The sequence below is a fragment of the Siphateles boraxobius genome, unplaced genomic scaffold (genome assembly GCF_051911475.1).
Source record: "Siphateles boraxobius isolate OS27281-9 unplaced genomic scaffold, OSU_SipBor_1 35, whole genome shotgun sequence".
NCBI lineage: Eukaryota > Metazoa > Chordata > Actinopteri > Cypriniformes > Leuciscidae > Siphateles > Siphateles boraxobius.
The window spans coordinates 7,110,243-7,128,353 of NW_027508975.1; positions in this window are offsets into that span (position 1 = coordinate 7,110,243).

Sequence of the window (18,111 nt, forward strand, 5' to 3'; positions counted from 1 at the left end):
GAGATGACCTCCTCATCATCTTCTCTATGTGTTCATCCACATCTGTATGAGCCGCTCGTGTCGGCATGGCCACCACACCAGGCAGACACTGGAGAAGGCACAAATGAATTCCGAGAAGCTCTTTTCCACCATAAGGGATTGATTTTTTTTCAAGCTATTTTTATTTCTTCTCTTCCCCCATGTCTAAAGGCAGGTCAACGGCAACAAATGAAAGAAAGGAAGCCTGTTCTTTCATCCATTCGTATGCAATTTGTTTAAGGTCTGCCTCTGGCCCACTTCATTCCTTGCCTATATTTTTAAAGTAGACGATAGACGAAGCGTAAATAGGCGCAGATCTTTTTTTCCATATTGTGACGTACATCTCAGAGTAACATTTTAAAATGAAACTAGGTTCTATGTATCGGTTGTTGATTGGGTTTTGAGATGTGGGCGTTGCACTTAAAATTTGAGGCAGATAAACCTGAGCTTGCAGGGATAAATTAAGTGCTGCATACCACACCAGAGAGAAGTTTGTCATTTTCTCCAGAAGGTCCAGTTATGACATTTTGATTAAACATGGTCAAAACGGTGTTAATATGCACAGATTGTTCGCAATAAGATTTATAACATTTAGATGACTTTAAAGCTAGAATTGACAAACTTCTCTCTGGTGTGGTATGCAGCACTTCTCCAATCATTTACACTCAAAAATTTCACTTTTTGTATAGTTTACTCACTTTCATGTGTTTTAAAACCTGTATGACTTTCTTTTATCCATAGTATTAAAAAAAAGATATGTAGCAGAATGTCCAAGCTGCTCTTTTGCATTCAATGAAAGTGAAAGGCTGACAAGATTTCCACTAAATAAGGGCTTAACCATATTATGGTTACATGCATTATTTGTATGAACTACGTTTATGATGCATTTATGCCCGTTTTGCTTGACAGTCCTTGGTCTACATCCACTTTTATTGAGCCCGGGCTCATTTGAAAAAATGTACCTACGGTAATATTTCTGCAAAATGATTTTACGTTCACGTTGCATTGTGCACGTTCCGCGACAGTTTCGAAGTGAAATGTCCAGTGAATGGTGCTAAAAGCATTGCCAGTTTTGTCCGAAACAGAAGCCCTAAAAGGCCATGGATTATTATTTTTTTCTATCTTGTTTTCTTGTGATCTCGACATAAAAAAAGTTGTTTTTACAATGATTGTTTGATTCGGAACCAGGAGTCTACTGTTGCCCATTGCAACGACAGCAACTTTCACACACATCTGATCGACAGATAAACCGTGCATATTTTATATGTATGTGTTGGTACGTGTTTTGCAGAAATGTTGCCAGGGGTTAATTTTTCCAATGAGCCTGTGTTGCTTATATTTTGGTAGGCATGAGTGAGCAGTAAATCATGACATGGGTTTCTTATTTTGGGGTGAATTGTCGCTTTAAGAATTTTATTAGGACAGTTCTTGCATACAAGTAGCAAAAGTTACGTATACTGGAAACGAGACGGTACACACCAATCTCATTTAAACCCTCTAAATGCAACCATGTGCCCTATATCAGAAACAAATGCTGAATGGCACGCTGAAACAATAAAATCCTGCGGATGGCCTGCTGCTGGCTCACCATTATTGAATCCCCCTCATCCATTCTTCCGTCTTTTTTTTCTCACTTTCTTCCACTGTATCCCCCACTTTCAAGCCTAGCCAGGGTGAAAGGATTGGCAACAAGATGATGGTCAAAGGAGGGAAACGGAGCAGGGCAAGACTGAGTGCGTTTCAAAAACACACCTTGTGGGAATATCAACATGCCCTGGAGCACGGAGAACCGAGCCGATGCTGGAGAGCCATAACAGCCCGTTGCATGGTGTCCAAGTCTCCCACAGCTCTTCTGGAGCACAAAGGAGATGACACACGAATGGATGATCTTCCCTGGCTCGCAGAAACAGCAGCATGCATTCGGTTTCCAGTAAAGGTCACAAGACAGTAAATCAAAGGATCCGAGATGGAAATGCAACAAACCCCCTTGTCTGAGGTAATTCCCATGCAGATGTCAAGAAAAGATGTAATTAGATCCTTGAGGAACGCCACATGTCAAAGACTTTTCCTATTAGTTCTCAAACATTTGTTAGTTTCTTATTTAATATGTAAAATCTTCTTTGCTTCTTTTTTTACACATCACTTTTTAGAAGATTACCTTGAATAGGTCACCATATTTATAACATGTAAAATGTGCTACTTCCACTTTCCCATGACTGCTACTATGCTGATCTGAATCAAACACATCTGGGACAAATAGAGAGCATAACTCCTCAGTCTCACTCAGAAACCTCGACCTGTTGCCAATGCCTTAAATGGTACTTGAAAGGTCCTCTTTTTCCATTGTATCCCTATACTTATAGATTTTATCACATTGATTTTTTTTAAATTTGGAGAGGATTGTTGGGGATTAATAAAATAATTCATTGAATTGCTTAATTTCAGAAATATGCCATTATTTACTTAAGGTCATGTGTGATTGTGTACTTTTACAGTGGCCCAAAAAAAATTATTTAGACTTAAAAATGAATTAATTGTATTACAAAATATCAAACCAGCATTTATTTCAACACACTTAGCAAGACATTTTAAGGAGTCAAATGATAAAAACAATTGTATAGCGTTCAAAATGAAGACATATTTGGAAACTTTCTATTTGGCAAACATTAGTGGACAATGTTCAATCCCTGTAAAAAAAAAAAAATTATATATATATATGTATATATATATATTCGAATTTTAACGGTAAAATGCTGCTGTAAAAACCTGATAATTTGTTAACAGTAAGTTCCCTTACTATATGGGGAAACACTGTAATAGATCTAACGGGGCATTTTAAAGCATGAACCGTTTTTAAAAGTAAAAAAGAACCAATCTTATTATTTACATTGAAAAAAGCTGTAAACTGACATTCCCAGAATTCCCTGTTATCAGTTATGTACATTACGATCTTATGTTATTAAAAGTTTGAAACTAAAATTAATAGTTTTTTGTAAAGTTGTTTACACTTTTACTATATTTTTACAGTAGTAATCTGGCAACCACAGCTGCCAGATTTTACTGTAATGTAATTTTATAATATGCATTATATGATAAAGGTTAATGTGCTACACCTGGGATCACTCTGCTAGGCCATCTGTGTTATTTTTATATGCAACTTAAAGTGTCCAAAAACGTTTGAAGTTGCATATCACAGCTTCATGTTCGATTTTAACTGTTTCTAGCCTTTAGATGATAAATAATAATAAAATCCTGAAAAATGTCTTGAGATAAAAGTATTTGGTACCCATGATACAATGTGTGTGCTCAGTGTAGTTGTACTTATTTTTGCCATTAGAGTGTCAGGACGCACTTACTTCACTCAGATCCTCACAAAGCTGCATTAATGTATGAAAATGCATGCTGTTCATTTGTATGTTGACATTGCGGACTGGACAGTTCTATAAAATCAACCCGAGCATTCCAAACTAATTACTACTTGCTCAGTTTTCCAACGAATGACATTTTGTGAATACATAATTGTCCTCCAGACATGTTTTTCTCAAAGTCTCTGTTTTAATTAATATGGCTTCTGTTGGAAAACCAAACAAAGCATGACACAGCACTCCATCACCTGAACGTGGCCCACTGGTGATGTCATAACTAGTCTGCTCGACATGAATACTCCCCTCACGTCAAAGCTAGTTGTTTCAATCGAGCAGTCAAGTATGTTTTGAGTTCTTTATTGTGTAATAAACCAGGTCCAGGACCAGACCCACCCTTTCGACTCATTTTGAAAGCCAGTGAGGTTATACCTCTTAACAGCCCAGTTGTTCACTGCAATAAATGAACATACTCTCAGCAGTGGACGTCTGGGTGGAGGCCTAGTCATGTTTCCGTATGCTCTCTTGAAGAATCACAATAAAAGCTTTTTCGTTTATTTATTTCTTTTCCAAACAGACGGAGCCATTTCTGCATTTTACACATTTTTATACACGTAAAAAAACAATTACAAACCACCCGACAGAGTCAAATTGCCCAAATCTCGAAATTGCAGGAAGTTCCATTTAGCTGCCTGTTTTCCCTCTCTCGCTCGACTCTAATTTGCTTGTGATTTTGTGTCCCGAGTCGATCTGAAAGAGAGAATGTTCTGGAACAGAGGATGGGCTGTGGAGACCAGAGTGGTTTCTGTCATGAGTAGATGGAATGCTCAAGCAGACCCACATGAATGAGTCACTATGGAAACAGTCGAAAAGTTCCAGAGTAACTTGTGTACACATTGCGCCATGTGTGCCCAGCGAACTGAGAAGAGAAGTACAATTCTTACGAGAAGCTGTGTTTAACATGGGCATGCTCTTTACACAAATATAGGCACCCTTTTAATGTTTTCCTTGGAAGGGGAAAGTTCTGATGTGTGTATAGAAATTTTGCCATAGAATGAGATGTTTGGATTATGGTGGTTTGATCTTTGTTCCTTTTTTTGGGCTAAAAAACACAGCCTATAGATGTGTTTATTGAAATACATTTTTTGCCCCATTAAGTTTAGTGGTTTGTAACTCGAGCGGATGAACCCTTTGTGTAAGCGTTGCTAATTATTTTGGCATGTACACGATAAACTTCCCCTCTCATAAGGATGTCATAGAGCGATGCATCGTCTGAAAGATCTTTTTTGGGGGGCCATACGGAAAGCCCTCCAGGAGCGAATGCTTGGGCCACCAAGAAGCATTGATTAGCGTCTGATTATATAAACCATCCATGAACAAAGCGATTCCTCAGCTGTGCTTAAAAGCAAGAAGAGTTCTCAAGAGTTCAGATCCGTCAAGTATTACTGTTGTTTAATAGAACCATATGAGTGTGCTGTTGGTGCATAATTGCAAGGAGACGTATTTGTGTGGGCGATGACAGCTCGAAGAACAGACGCTCTGACCTTTGATACAGAGTGCCGGCGATGCTCCAAGATTACGACAATAGGCACATATTCTGCAGAATCTCTGATATAAATCTGAAAGCCGGGTGTTATGTCTGGGGTAGATTTTAATCTCATGACTCCTGGGCCAATCTTATTTCTAATTGAAAAAAGGTACCTGTGCTATAAAGAACCACAGGGTTCCTTTCACCACCTTGCTGATATGTAACATCCACACACATACTCGCGCAGACATCAATACAACCACATAAATGGCTAAGAAATGGTGCTTTCTGCATGTCTCTGTAGAACCAAGCCATTACATTCACAACAACTACACTGCTCATTGTGAGCGGAAACAAAAATATGGAGACCGCAACTTACAACCCCAACCCTTGAGTAATAAGTATATGCACCGTATACAGGTCCTTCTCAAAAAATTAGCATATTGTGATAAAGTTCATTATTTTCCATAATGTAATGATAAAAATTAAACTTTCATATATTTTGGATTCATTGCACACCAACTGAAATATTTCAGGTGTTTTATTGTTTTAATACTGATGATTTTGGCATACAGCTCATGAAAACCCAAAATTCCTGTCTCAAAAAATTAGCATATTTCATCCGACCAATAAAAGAAGTGTTTTTAATACAAAAAAAAAAGTCAACCTTCAAATAATTATGTTCAGTTATGCACACAATAGTCAATACTTGGTCGGGAATCCTTTTGCAGAAATGACTGCTTCAATGCGGCGTGGCATGGAGGCAATCAGCCTGTGGCACTGCTGAGGTGTTATGGAGGCCCAGGATGCTTCGATAGCGGCCTTAAGCTCATCCAGAGTGTTGGGTCTTGCGTCTCTCAACTTTCTCTTCACAATATCCCACAGATTCTCTATGGGGTTCAGGTCAGGAGAGTTGGCAGGCCAATTGAGCACAGTAATACCATGGTCAGTAAACCATTTACCAGTGGTTTTGGCACTGTGAGCAGGTGCCAGGTCGTGCTGAAAAATGAAATCTTCATCTCCATAAAGCTTTTCAGCAGATGGAAGCATGAAGTGCTCCAAAATCTCCTGATAGCTAGCTGCATTGACCCTGCCCTTGATAAAACACAGTGCACTAACACCAGCGGCTGACATGGCACCCCAGACCATCACTGACTGTGGGTACTTGACACTGGACTTCAGGCATTTTGGCATTTCCTTCTCCCCAGTCTTCCTCCAGACTCTGGCACCTTGATTTCCGAATGACATGCAAAACTGAGCAACAGTCCAGTGCTGCTTCTCTGTAGCCCAGGTCAGGCGCTTCTGCCGCTGTTTCTGGTTCAAAAGTGGCTTGACCCGGGGAATGCGGCACCTGTAGCCCATTTCCTGCACACGCCTGTGCACGGTGGCTCTGGATGTTTCTACTCCAGACTCAGTCCACTGCTTCCGCAGGTCCCCAAGGTCTGGAATCGGTCCTTCTCCACAATCTTCCTCAGGGTCCGGTCACCTCTTCTCGTTGTGCAGCGTTTTTTGCCACACTTTTTCCTTCCCACAGACTTCCCACTGAGGTGCCTTGATACAGCACTCTGGGAACAGCCTATTTGTTCAGAAATTTCTTTCTGTCTTACCCTCTTGCTTGAGGGTGTTGATGATGGCCTTATGGACAGCAGTCAGGTCGGCAGTCTTACCCATGATTGCGGTTTTGAGTAATGAAACAGGCTGGGAGTTTTTAAAAGCCTCAGGAATCTTTTGCAGGTGTTTATAATTAATTAGTTGATTCAGATGATTAGGTTAATAGCTTGTTTAGAGACCCTTTTCATGATATGCAAATTTTTTGAGACAGGAATTTTGGGTTTTCATGAACTGTATGCCAAAATCATCAGTATTAAAACAATAAAAGACCTGAAATATTTCAGTTGGTGTGCAATGAATCTAAAATATATGAAAGTTTAATTTTTATCATTACATTATGGAAAATAATTAACTTTATCACAATATGCTAATTTTTTGAGAAGGACCTGTATTTTTTTTCTGATCGTCTCTTTATCAGTATACCAATCATGTTTTTGTTTAATGGTTATCCTCATTAACCTTACAAAACAGAAGTTTATTCAAGTGTGCTATTAGCATACTAAAATTATTTATTTTAAACTAAAAATCAAAAAAAAAATACTTTGTCTACTTTTTATGTACTTTTCGGAAATATATTTAAAATTACATAGGCTACTTGACTCACACTGATAGAAAAGTCAAAGAATATTGGCCTATACTTGTACTCAATATTTTGTTTGAGTTGTGTTTACTCTTTTTATTAAGTATCTTATTAAATACTTTATTCACATAGCTTTACAGACTATTAAATGGAAGCTTGTTTCTGCCACAGAATAACAAAATAAAAAAGGTAATTGCAACTTTTTATCACACAATTGGGAGTTTACATCTTGTTAATTCAATTCTGACTCAATTGCGAGTCAGAATTGTGAGATATAAACTCGCAATTTCAAGTTATAAAGTCAGAATTGCGAGATATAAACTCGCAATTGTGAGAAAATTCTGACTTTATTTCTTGCAATTTCGAGTTTATATCTCACAATTCTGACTCATAATTGCTTTTATATCTCGTAATTTTGAGAAAAAACTGTAAAATTGCGAGATGCAAACTCGCAAATTTAAAGGATAACCAAACCTGCGTGCACCTGCGACGCATCTCTCTGTAGGCAAGGGCGAGGTTAGCTGGTACGTTGTGAGCAGAGCCATATAGAGAGATCACTCTATGGCTCTGGTTGTGAGGTCAGATGGTATCACTCCAATAGGAAAATTCAACTGCAGTAGTCACCGTTCAACCTGAAGAGGGCAGCACTCAGACGTTTTTACACCATATATTGTAGAATTAAAACACTTTGAACCCAAATTTTAAAAAAAAAGTACTCGAATCAATGAACCGCATTTATGAAGCTCCATTCTTACAGATCATTAATTTAAAAAAGTTGTTTTAGTGTTAAGTTACCCTTTAAGATAAAAAGTCAGAATTTTGAAATAAAAAGTCGCAATTATCTTTTAAAGTCTTTTATTACATGGCAGAAACAAGCTTCCATAGTCTTATGATATAATTGTTTGAAAATATTGATTTATAAAGAAAACATATATGTTCCTACGGAGCCCATAAAGGGACCTTTGCAAAAATAAAGACTATCGCGTGCGCACGAGAAACGTATCGCGTGCGTACGATAAACATATCGCATTACAATTTCCAGTTTACGTACATTTTCAATCACTCTCATTATCGCGGTGGATACAGGAGACCTACAGCTGTGCAAGACAGAATGCTCATTTCGATCGTCTATACCAGTGGTTCTCAACTCCAGTCCTCAGAACCCACTGCTCTGCACATTTTTTATGTCTCGTTATTTAACACACCTGATTCAGATCACCAGCTCGTTAGGAGAGACTCCTTAATCTGAACTGAGCGTATCAGATAAGAGAGACATACAAAATGTGCAGAGCAGTGGGTCCCGAGGGCTGGAGTTGAGAAACCACTGGTCTATACCATGTGACAGTGATGTCTATGAGATTTGCAATACTGTTTTGATAGAAGCTCAATTTGAGCTGCTAAATTAATCATACCAAGCAATAGACTTATACTTCAAGTTCAAAGTACTTGCATCTAAGGAATGAGTTATTGCCCTTATTGTAACCTGTGCTCAGGGTGTTGATAAATAGTAGATAATAGTAGAGAAATAGAGGGGGTGGTGGCACCTTGTTTAAAGGATATTTATAAGGATATTTGATACTTGTTTGATATTTGTTTTATTGATTATTATACTTTAGCACAGACAATGTAATAATTACATCATCTAACGATGTTTACAAAACATGGCTACTCAAACGTATGGTTTTCTTCATTACAATAAATTGTAAAAAAGAAAACAAAGAGAAAGAAAAAACGGCAAGATATATTGAATGAATTAAAATTACAGTGCATAAGAAACTCTGTTTTATTTATTTCACAGGAATATATTTTCATTATTGTTTACCTGAAATGTATAAACATGTAGTCGAAGCGCTAAACGGCTCTCAAACACATTATTTAACAGGGTATTTAATTTTATATTAATATAATTGCTACTGCCTTGTAACATTAATGAATATTCTATTCTATTCTAGACATACACTTTCTTATTTCAGTTCAACAATGTAATTTTTTTGTATAAAACTCAAATTTGATCCTGTCACTTTAAAATAAAGATTTAAACTAACTTTAAAACATAATTTAAAACCACTCAATCATTTCAAAAATTCTAAATTAAGTTGAAAAACAAATCATAAAATAGCAATAAATAATAAATTCAATAAATTCTTCTTCCATGTTGCGATCTGCGATTATTGATGAAAAATAAGCTCCGTAAATATCATTCCTAGTTCCACATTTGCATTAATGATGCTATAGACCTTATGTAGCCCCGCCCCCTTTCAGCTCTGAGTTCGTTGTCTTTTGTCTTCCGGTCTGTATTTTCATAGCGATCTTGCGTATTTATGAATGAACGACTCGTTTTAAAATATTCCCGGTCTACTGATTTTTGTTAAGACATCTGCTTTAAACATTACAATCCTCATGATAACTTTAAATTAAATAAATTCACTTCAGAAGCTAATTGACCGTTCGCAAAAGCCACGCCCCCTAGTTATTATCACTACGCCTGTCAAACAAATGGTCAAACGCGACCAGCGCCATAGATTGCCATGACGGGAAGAGGTATACCCGTGCCGGTCAGTGACCCTTTTGGAGCAATACCTCCGTGATATCCTCCAGATCGAGGCAAAAGGGGTTACAGTATGCAGTGGAGGGATATATTAAAAATACGCAATGAAGGAGACACGACTACTACCGAGGCTAATGCTTATACCGGTCTCAAGCGAAATCTGAGAAACCCCATGACCTGTGACGTTACCTCAAATGCAACCAGCACAAAAGATTTTATAAGCTGGTTCAGTGGCTAATTGTTTGGAGTTAGAAATATATAACTCGCGCTGCATATTTAGTATTATTTCCTCAGATACAGGATTAGGCCTATACATTCGCTGAGCAGGTTGTTCATTACCACGGCATCCGCTTGTGTGTCATGCTAAATGCAATTTTCATATTTAAAACTATACATAAGAGATGGAAAGATGCAGATAACCTTACATTATTTAAGGTTATTTCTATTCGTTACGATATTGATATATTAACTGATGTTGTCAAGTAAGCTTCATGCTTTCCCGTTGCGAACGTGCACTCCTCTAAACTGTAGCATACGGGTGTTGCACTGCTATAACAGTTAGTGACTGCTGCTCATTTCCCCCCGAAAATATCATGTTAACAAACAACAACCCTTTAGAAAACGTAATTCCTTTATGGATCCTCTTGATCTGCTTTCTCCATGTTTCTTTAACTAATCTCAGTGTCTCAGTCTCACGCACGCTGCACGCGAGTTAACCATGTTCGGCACATTTAACTGGGAGTGGGGCCGTCCATACCGTTTTATCCGTTGTAGGCACCGCTCACGTTGTGTTTTTGGCTTTGGAAACGGAAAGAACACAACTCCTCCAGACAATCCGATTTACCAGAAAGTGTCCGATTTACAAACGCCGTGGGCGCACCGCTTCACCATCTTGCTTGGAGTCAATGTTTGACGGACCTGCTCACATAGTAACGGTTGCTATGATGTGTGATTGGACAATGGCCGTTTTGGAGGAGGGGCCGGCGAAAGGTCAATTACTCCTGGACAACAATGCCATAGAAATATACACAGCAACCGCAAAAACGGAAGTTCAAAGACAATATTCTAAAGATAAAGATGGCTGTGCCCTCCTTTCTCCAAAGAACGTATATTGGCGTTCTTCTATACTCTTTGCTTTCTCTGGTGCATAAGGTCTATAACGCAAACCGGAAATTGTTATGCATGCGCACGAGATACGTTTCTTGTGCGCACACGAAAGTTTCTCGTGAGAACGCGCTACGTTTCTTGTGCGCACGCAATAGTCTTTATTTGGTAACACTTTATATAACGACCCGCAAACAACTGCGTAAGTAAACCGAAATTACGGTGTACGTTTCTGTAATTATAGTGTACTTCCGTGTAGGTATAAGGGAACAATATGTTAAGTTTTGGGTAATAAAGGGGTAACAAGCAGATATACAAGCAAATTATTTATAATGTAATTATTTTAAAACTAACAGGTACCTATTCTGTTAATATATTCCAGGCAAAAATTTTACATCTGTTGTATATAAAAGGTTTTATCACATTTCTGGCAAAATATGTTCTTGTGCAATGTAGTTACAGTGTAATTTTGACATCTGTGGGTTGTAAATTAAACGTGTGTATATATATATATATATATATATATACTATATATGGCTGTATGTAAGCACAGTATGATAAAAAATTGATTTCATTGGCTTTTCTTACTAAACTACTTAACATTAAGCCAAAAAAATTGTTTCTGCTATGATTTAAATTTAGAACGTACCATGTAGTACTTAGTACTTACCTTATCACATTGTATTGCAATGACACTTAAATGTCAGGGGAAATATAATGTGTAATTAAAACGTTTTTTTTTTCTTAATAAGAATACCTTTCTCTGTAATTACTGTGCAAATAGTGTTGTTTCGTATTGTGACATAGTAAGTAGTGTTTGTAACCCGTTTCAACTGTGTATTTACAGGGTAAGTGTAACTCCTGTGGGCTGTAAATTAAAGTGGGGCTTGTTACCCCCTTGTTCTGTGTAGTAACTGGGTAAGTGCAGTAAATATACAATAAAGGATCCCATTTAATTTTTGACTTTTATTTTACAAAAAAATTTGAAAACACTTTTTCATCTTAATAAATTGGATTGGTGGATTACTGATGACTCCAGTCCTTCAGCCCGTCGCAGACGGACACCAACTATGACGAGCTGGCTGTACTCGTCGAATTCTGGTGCAAGTGTAAGTAGCCGACTGGTTGACTGTACAGGCTTCCTAGCTTTAAGTAATCTGTACTCATCAGGGTATACTGTCACTTTAGGATTTCTGGAGGATGAGCAATTCTGCAGCTAGATAATCTGCCGCTAATGACTGTTCTGTTCCTTTAAGGTTCTGGACTGTTGCCTCTACTAGCTCCTTACAGGAACTGTTGGTGGCAGGATCAGGAATGCTCGGGAGAATAATTTATGTTGAAATGAGTTATTGGCCATGCCGATCAGGTTCAGGGAGGAATGATGGTCCTTGACTCCATCTGTTGGTCAATGACAGGTCTTTGAGGGTTTTACCTTGAGTAAGGTCATCTGCTGGATTCCAGAGTCAACGTACCGCCACGTACACCCTGCAATAAGGTCTTGGATCTCTGCTATCCTTGCTCCGAAGAATACTTTGAATCTGTATGATTCTGATCCAGGCGAGTACCGTTGTGGAATATGTCCACATAAACACTTTGCTGATTCCCACAGTGAGCTCAGTCTCAAGCAGTTTGACTAGCTGAGCACCATTCAGGGCTGCGCATAACTCCAATCGAGGAATGGCATGTCTCCGCTTAGGAGCAACTTTAGATCTGGCCATGATGAAGGCTAGCTGGACATGATCTCTATCATTTTCTGTGCCCAGATACGAGACAGAACCATAAGCCTGCTCTGAGGCATCACAGAAGAAGTGTATCTGTCTGGTAACCTGGAACTGGCCAGTGTCTAAATATGCAAAACAGTGAGGCGGGGAAATGCTGGCTAAGGTAGAGAGTTCTTCTTCTCCAGTCATTCCAGGATTTCAAGAGGTCATCTAGTAGGTTGGGATCATCCCATTCCCTCTGCTTATCCCACAACCTTTGTACCAAAACTTTAGCTCGTGTGGTAAATGGGATGATGAAATTAAGTGGGTCATACTGAGTTGCGAGTACTCTGTAGATGTGATGAAGGGTAAGTGGTCCAGGCTTCACTGGTCGGGTTTTATACCGAAGGGTTCTAATTGGCAGTACCACTTTAATCCCAGTGTGGATTTCTGTATGTCAGTCCGGTCTTGTGACAGCCAAACTTCTGTGCTGTTGGAATGTGCGTCTGCTAGAAGGTGCTCAACCACATTTGGTACATTACTTGCCCACTGACGAAGTCAGGAGTTGGCGGAGTTTATCCACCAGTTGTTTCGCTTCCTCAGGTGACGTTAGGCACTGCAAGCAGTTGTCCACATAGAAGTTTTTCTCTACTGTGGCTCTGACATCATCATTGGGCTTGCTGTGGTCCATGATGTGCCATTGAAGGGCGTGAATGGCACACCAGGGGCTACAAGTGGTGCCAAAGGATAACACCTTTCACTCGTAGATATCCGGAGATTTGGTTCTGTCCAGGTCCCGCCACACAAAGCGGAGGAGATGTTTATCTTCAGGAAGGCAGACCTGATGAAACATCCCTTTGATGTCACCACTTACTGCCACTCTGTGCTCACGAAAGCATAACAGGACGCCAAATAAGGAGGGGCCTAACGCTGGTCCAGGCAATCAGTAATTCAAGCTGTCAACCTCTAAACTCGAAGGAACAGTTGAAAACCACACTATTCTTTCCATTATGTTGAACCATATGGTGAGGAATCAACCATGACTCACCCTCAGTGTTGACTTCTTCAGGAGGAAGTTTGCGTGCATAGCCAGAGACTTCTAGCTTTCTTCTTTATATGAAGGAGCTTTAATGGTGTCCCTTTCTAGATGCTTTTCTGTGCTCCTTATGTTTGGCAGTACAGCCTCTTTAGAAGCCTGAAGAAGATCCATGTCTTTCTTGTGAAGGAGTGGGGTAGCATGTCGGCTAACTCCATTAATCAGTACTCTCATGGTCTGAGCCTGTAGAAGGGTAAGGGCTTCTTGATCTTGTTTTGACCTTGTGACCAGCCCTTCGGATCTAATGGGGAGGACGACAGCCTGCCAGAGTCTTTCGACATTCTGAAAAAGCTCCACCATTGAAGGGTTAATGGTGATATGCAGACACTGCTGTGACTTCAATTTATCTTCAAGAACTCGTGCTGGACCTTGCAGAGTCCAACCCAGACGTGTCTTAATGGCTGCCGGACCCACTGGTGGACCAAGGCGGACTGGTACTATAGGGGTTATTAGATGAGGATGGTCTGCTCCGATTAACAGCAGTGGGCTGGCTTTAATGATGGGCTTAAGTGTATTTCTGTTGAAGGGCTGCAACAGGATAGGAATGTTCTTCTAGACTCAAGGGTTCGGCTGTAAAGGCTCTCTCGATGAGATAGCTCTTATTAGGTTGGGAGGGCGATGAGATCCTGAAGGAAAATGCTGTGCCATGGAGCGTTGTGATGACCTGCCTTAAAGACCTCAAGGCTAAGTCCTCTGACCGCCTTCTGAGACCTAGTCTTTGAGCTGCAGATGACAGAAGGATTGTGCGCTCTTAACCGTCATCGATTACAGCATATGTGTCTAAGCTCTGACTCTTGTGTTGCAGGATGACTCTAATGACCTTAAGAAGGACTCGATTGGACCTGTCAGGCCTGTCCATGTACAGTGGTGTATTGGTAGAGCTGACAAGGCAGGTGCCTTCCTTCAGTGGCTTATCATTCACATCATGGAGGATTTACAAGTGCCTTCCATTGCACAAATGACATGGCTTCTTCAGAGTGCACTGCACAGCTCAATGGGAGCGTCCACACTTCCAACATCTATTATTCGATTTTATCCAGTCAGTCACCTGGTCTTTGGAAAGTGCTTGGAAGGACGTACACTGGCACAGGTAGTGGTCTTTGCCATCACAGTAAGGGCAGAAGGTGATGCTTTTATTTGTGCTTTTAGATGGCTGTGGCAGCACCGATAATGATGGTTGATCTGCACCGTGGAGTATTGTGATTGGTTGATATTTCACCTTGGAATCCCTGCAAAAGTCCGTTCTTTGTCTGACTCTGTGAGCTTTGTCTCCACCAATGCTTGACACCATGACTCAAACTTGAGCCACTTAGCAAAGTCAAGGAATGTGTACACAATACCTGGTTCATAACGTATGTGCCTAATAAAGGATGACCGCAATTCTGGAGGTAGTTTAGTGAGGAGTCGAGTCACATGTGACCTGCAGTATCGCCTGCAGTATCTCCAGACTGGACGACCAGGGAGTCCATAACAGAAGCTATTCTATTTAGAGTGAGTTGGCGAGGTCGCCCAAACCTCACAGTGAATGCTGCCATAGTGTCTGAATATGGAGTAAGGGAGTTCAAGAATGAATCTGCTATCAGGCAGGCTTCCATTAACTTCAAGTGGTCAACTAGAACCTGGTACTTAAAGAGTTTATTTGCGTCCTCTGGCATTACATTACCCAAGGCTAACTTAAAGCGGGCAAATTCACCTGGGTCTCGACGGGAAAAATCTGGTATAGTTGGCTGAGGACCTCTGGAGGGGCTGATCTATCTATCTCTGGCTGCTGTCGAACCAGGTAATGTCTGTAAGGGTCAGGTGTACTGGAGGGAACCTGGGCTGCTACTCTACCAGTAATACGGGTGTCATCATATTGATATTGAACTGAAGGAGGAGCATGATGGGCATTACTGTCTGTACTATAAGGGTTTGTAGTCTTGGAAGTGGGAATTCTCGTTGGTGCCGGTACTGGATTATGTACGGGGTGCTGGTTTCTGCACAGGAGTTCCCTGACTCCCTGTATATAGGTCTAGGTAAGGGGACTGGATATGTTTGGGATATATACTGTTGTTTAGCAGTTGGACATGACCTCTGACTTGACTGGCTCCTCATGTTAACGAGGAGCCAGTCAAGGTCTTGCATACCTTGTTGGATTTCTGTCAGTCATCTGATCTCCTCCTTCATTGATAATTGAGATTGATGAAGCTCTCTATTCTCTTTTTCAAGGTTATGCACTGTCTTGTGAAGTTCCAGAGGTAAGGAATGGGTATAGTCATCTTGTGCACTCCACTGGTCTCTAATGAGGAACCATGGCTCTGTTTGTGGACCCGTTACCTCTGAAGAATGAGGTGTTCCACTTTTCTCCCTTTTTCTGAGCCGTAATCTCGGGAACTTTGCAGACGAGCCATTGGGGTATCGTCCCACTGATTATTTTCTCGCCCTTGTGTCTGCTGTGCTGTCAACTTTCACCATTTGCAAGAAACAATCATATTCTTAAAGTAAATAACATTTACTGAAATAAACATTATTGTAGTACTATGTAGTGCCACTAGGTGGCGCATGAAGCGCACGGAATGAAGTAAGCGAAAGATCATAATATATTTGCAGTGTTATTAAATGTGACGAACGACATGTAATTAACAACCCACCCATACAAAATAAAATACTATAAGTTTACTATCTACAAACATCCCTTTAAACTACTGAATGAAGAATTAAACTTATTAAAGCGGCAATACAGAAGATGAACTTGTAAACACGAATTGCTATACTCTGCTTGTGTGAGGTAAAGTAATAAAATCACTTGGCTAACATAAATATAGAGTCACCTAGTAAAATACAGCAAATCACACTTGCATATTTTCAATGAATCACAAACTACTATTGTAGTTTACTGAGAGTATACTTCAAAATGTTCTTTCCCTAAAAAATTTGCTACAAGTATTTAACTAGTATACTATCAGTATACCTACAGTATAAGTTCCCTCATAGTAGTTGCAGTACAAATGGAAAAAAATAGCTGCTAGTTGTATATTCAAGTTTTACTATTGTTACAACTATACGTTTATAATAAGTGGCCAATTTAGTCCCAAGTAGTATTAAAATAGTACACTTACAAGTATACTACTAGCACATTGATATTGGTATACTTACTACATAAACTATACATAAAATAAACTTTACTTGAGTATGCTTAAAATGAACTTGAACTATACTTATTTTTTAAAAGGGTATAGTTTACAATAAGCGTTGCATATTTGTGCAGTCAATCGATGCAACCAGTTGAAAGATCCTTCTGCTTGTTTTAAAGCTGTTATTTAAAAAGCCAGCTACAATTTTTATTCCAATGTGGAAGAGCAAAAGAAAGACTTATTGGCCAAAAAAGTGCACCTGCATGCAAGATCTGGAAACATCTGGACTCATGAGCCTGTCCATTCAAAGATGGAGTGTACAAACAGCCGATGGTGTTACGTGCAAAGAGGGGGAAGCTGGAAAAATGAAAACTTCCATCTTGTGGGTGGAACTCGAAACATGTTAGGCCTGGCATGGTGAATACTCCAGGCCCTTTCACATTGGTGGTTGAAACTTCTTATTTTGACCCTGGTGATAATGAAGTGTTGACAGCTTGTATTATTTTTATAACACTTTATACCTAATACTGTGATTCTGGAAATGTTTTCTTGGGCTTTATTAGTCTACTCACACCTTAGACAGAAACAGCTACACAAATTGCAGTTCAGCAAGGCATGTGTCAACAGCAAAGTGTGCTGGTTCTGTGTTTATGAACACTTCTACAGTATACAAAAAAGTAAAGATAATATAAATGTAGATTGTATATTAATATAATAATAATAATAATTTAAAATTCATTAATGACACTTTTACTGACACCCACCTTAATAGCTAGCTACTTATTGCCTGTGCCGGATACAGTAGCTTTCAGACAGAGTGAATGTTCAAATGATGTTTTTTCAGCTGTATTGTAATGCCACTAAATTTTTAGTTCCAGGTCTTTGACACATTCCTCATTACTCTATATAATAATTCACGTACATATAAACAGCATTTATTTAATGCTGCAGACAAATAAACAAGGAACTCTTCAGACTCCATTCTGTGCTATGGTGGGTCTTTAAATCTGTCTGTTTCAGATTTTAACATAGATTTAAAACTTAGAACTTAACTCTTGACTTCTTCGGCCATGATTTGTAACATATGTTCGGTTTAACCCAATTTACTTTTTTCAATTTTTATTTTCTCTTTAAAACTGTGGTGAACCAAAGACAGTCTCAAAAACGCGGTTTGAAATCGCTGGTGTTTCTGACATTACAAACGTACTCGGTTACTAAGGTAACCTCGGTTCCCTGAGAGTACGGAATGAGTATTGCGGAGCTATACGCAGTGGGAAAACTCCTTTTCTCGAGAATAATGAAGCCATTATTTTAAAACGCAGTGCAGCTGCACAACGAAAACAGAGCAGGGCGTCTAGCTCGCTCATTGGCTGTGCTGCAGCAACTGCACAAAACTATGGTGAGGCGGCTGAGACGCGCAAACCAAATTGGGCCGCATCGCGCCCAGGGCG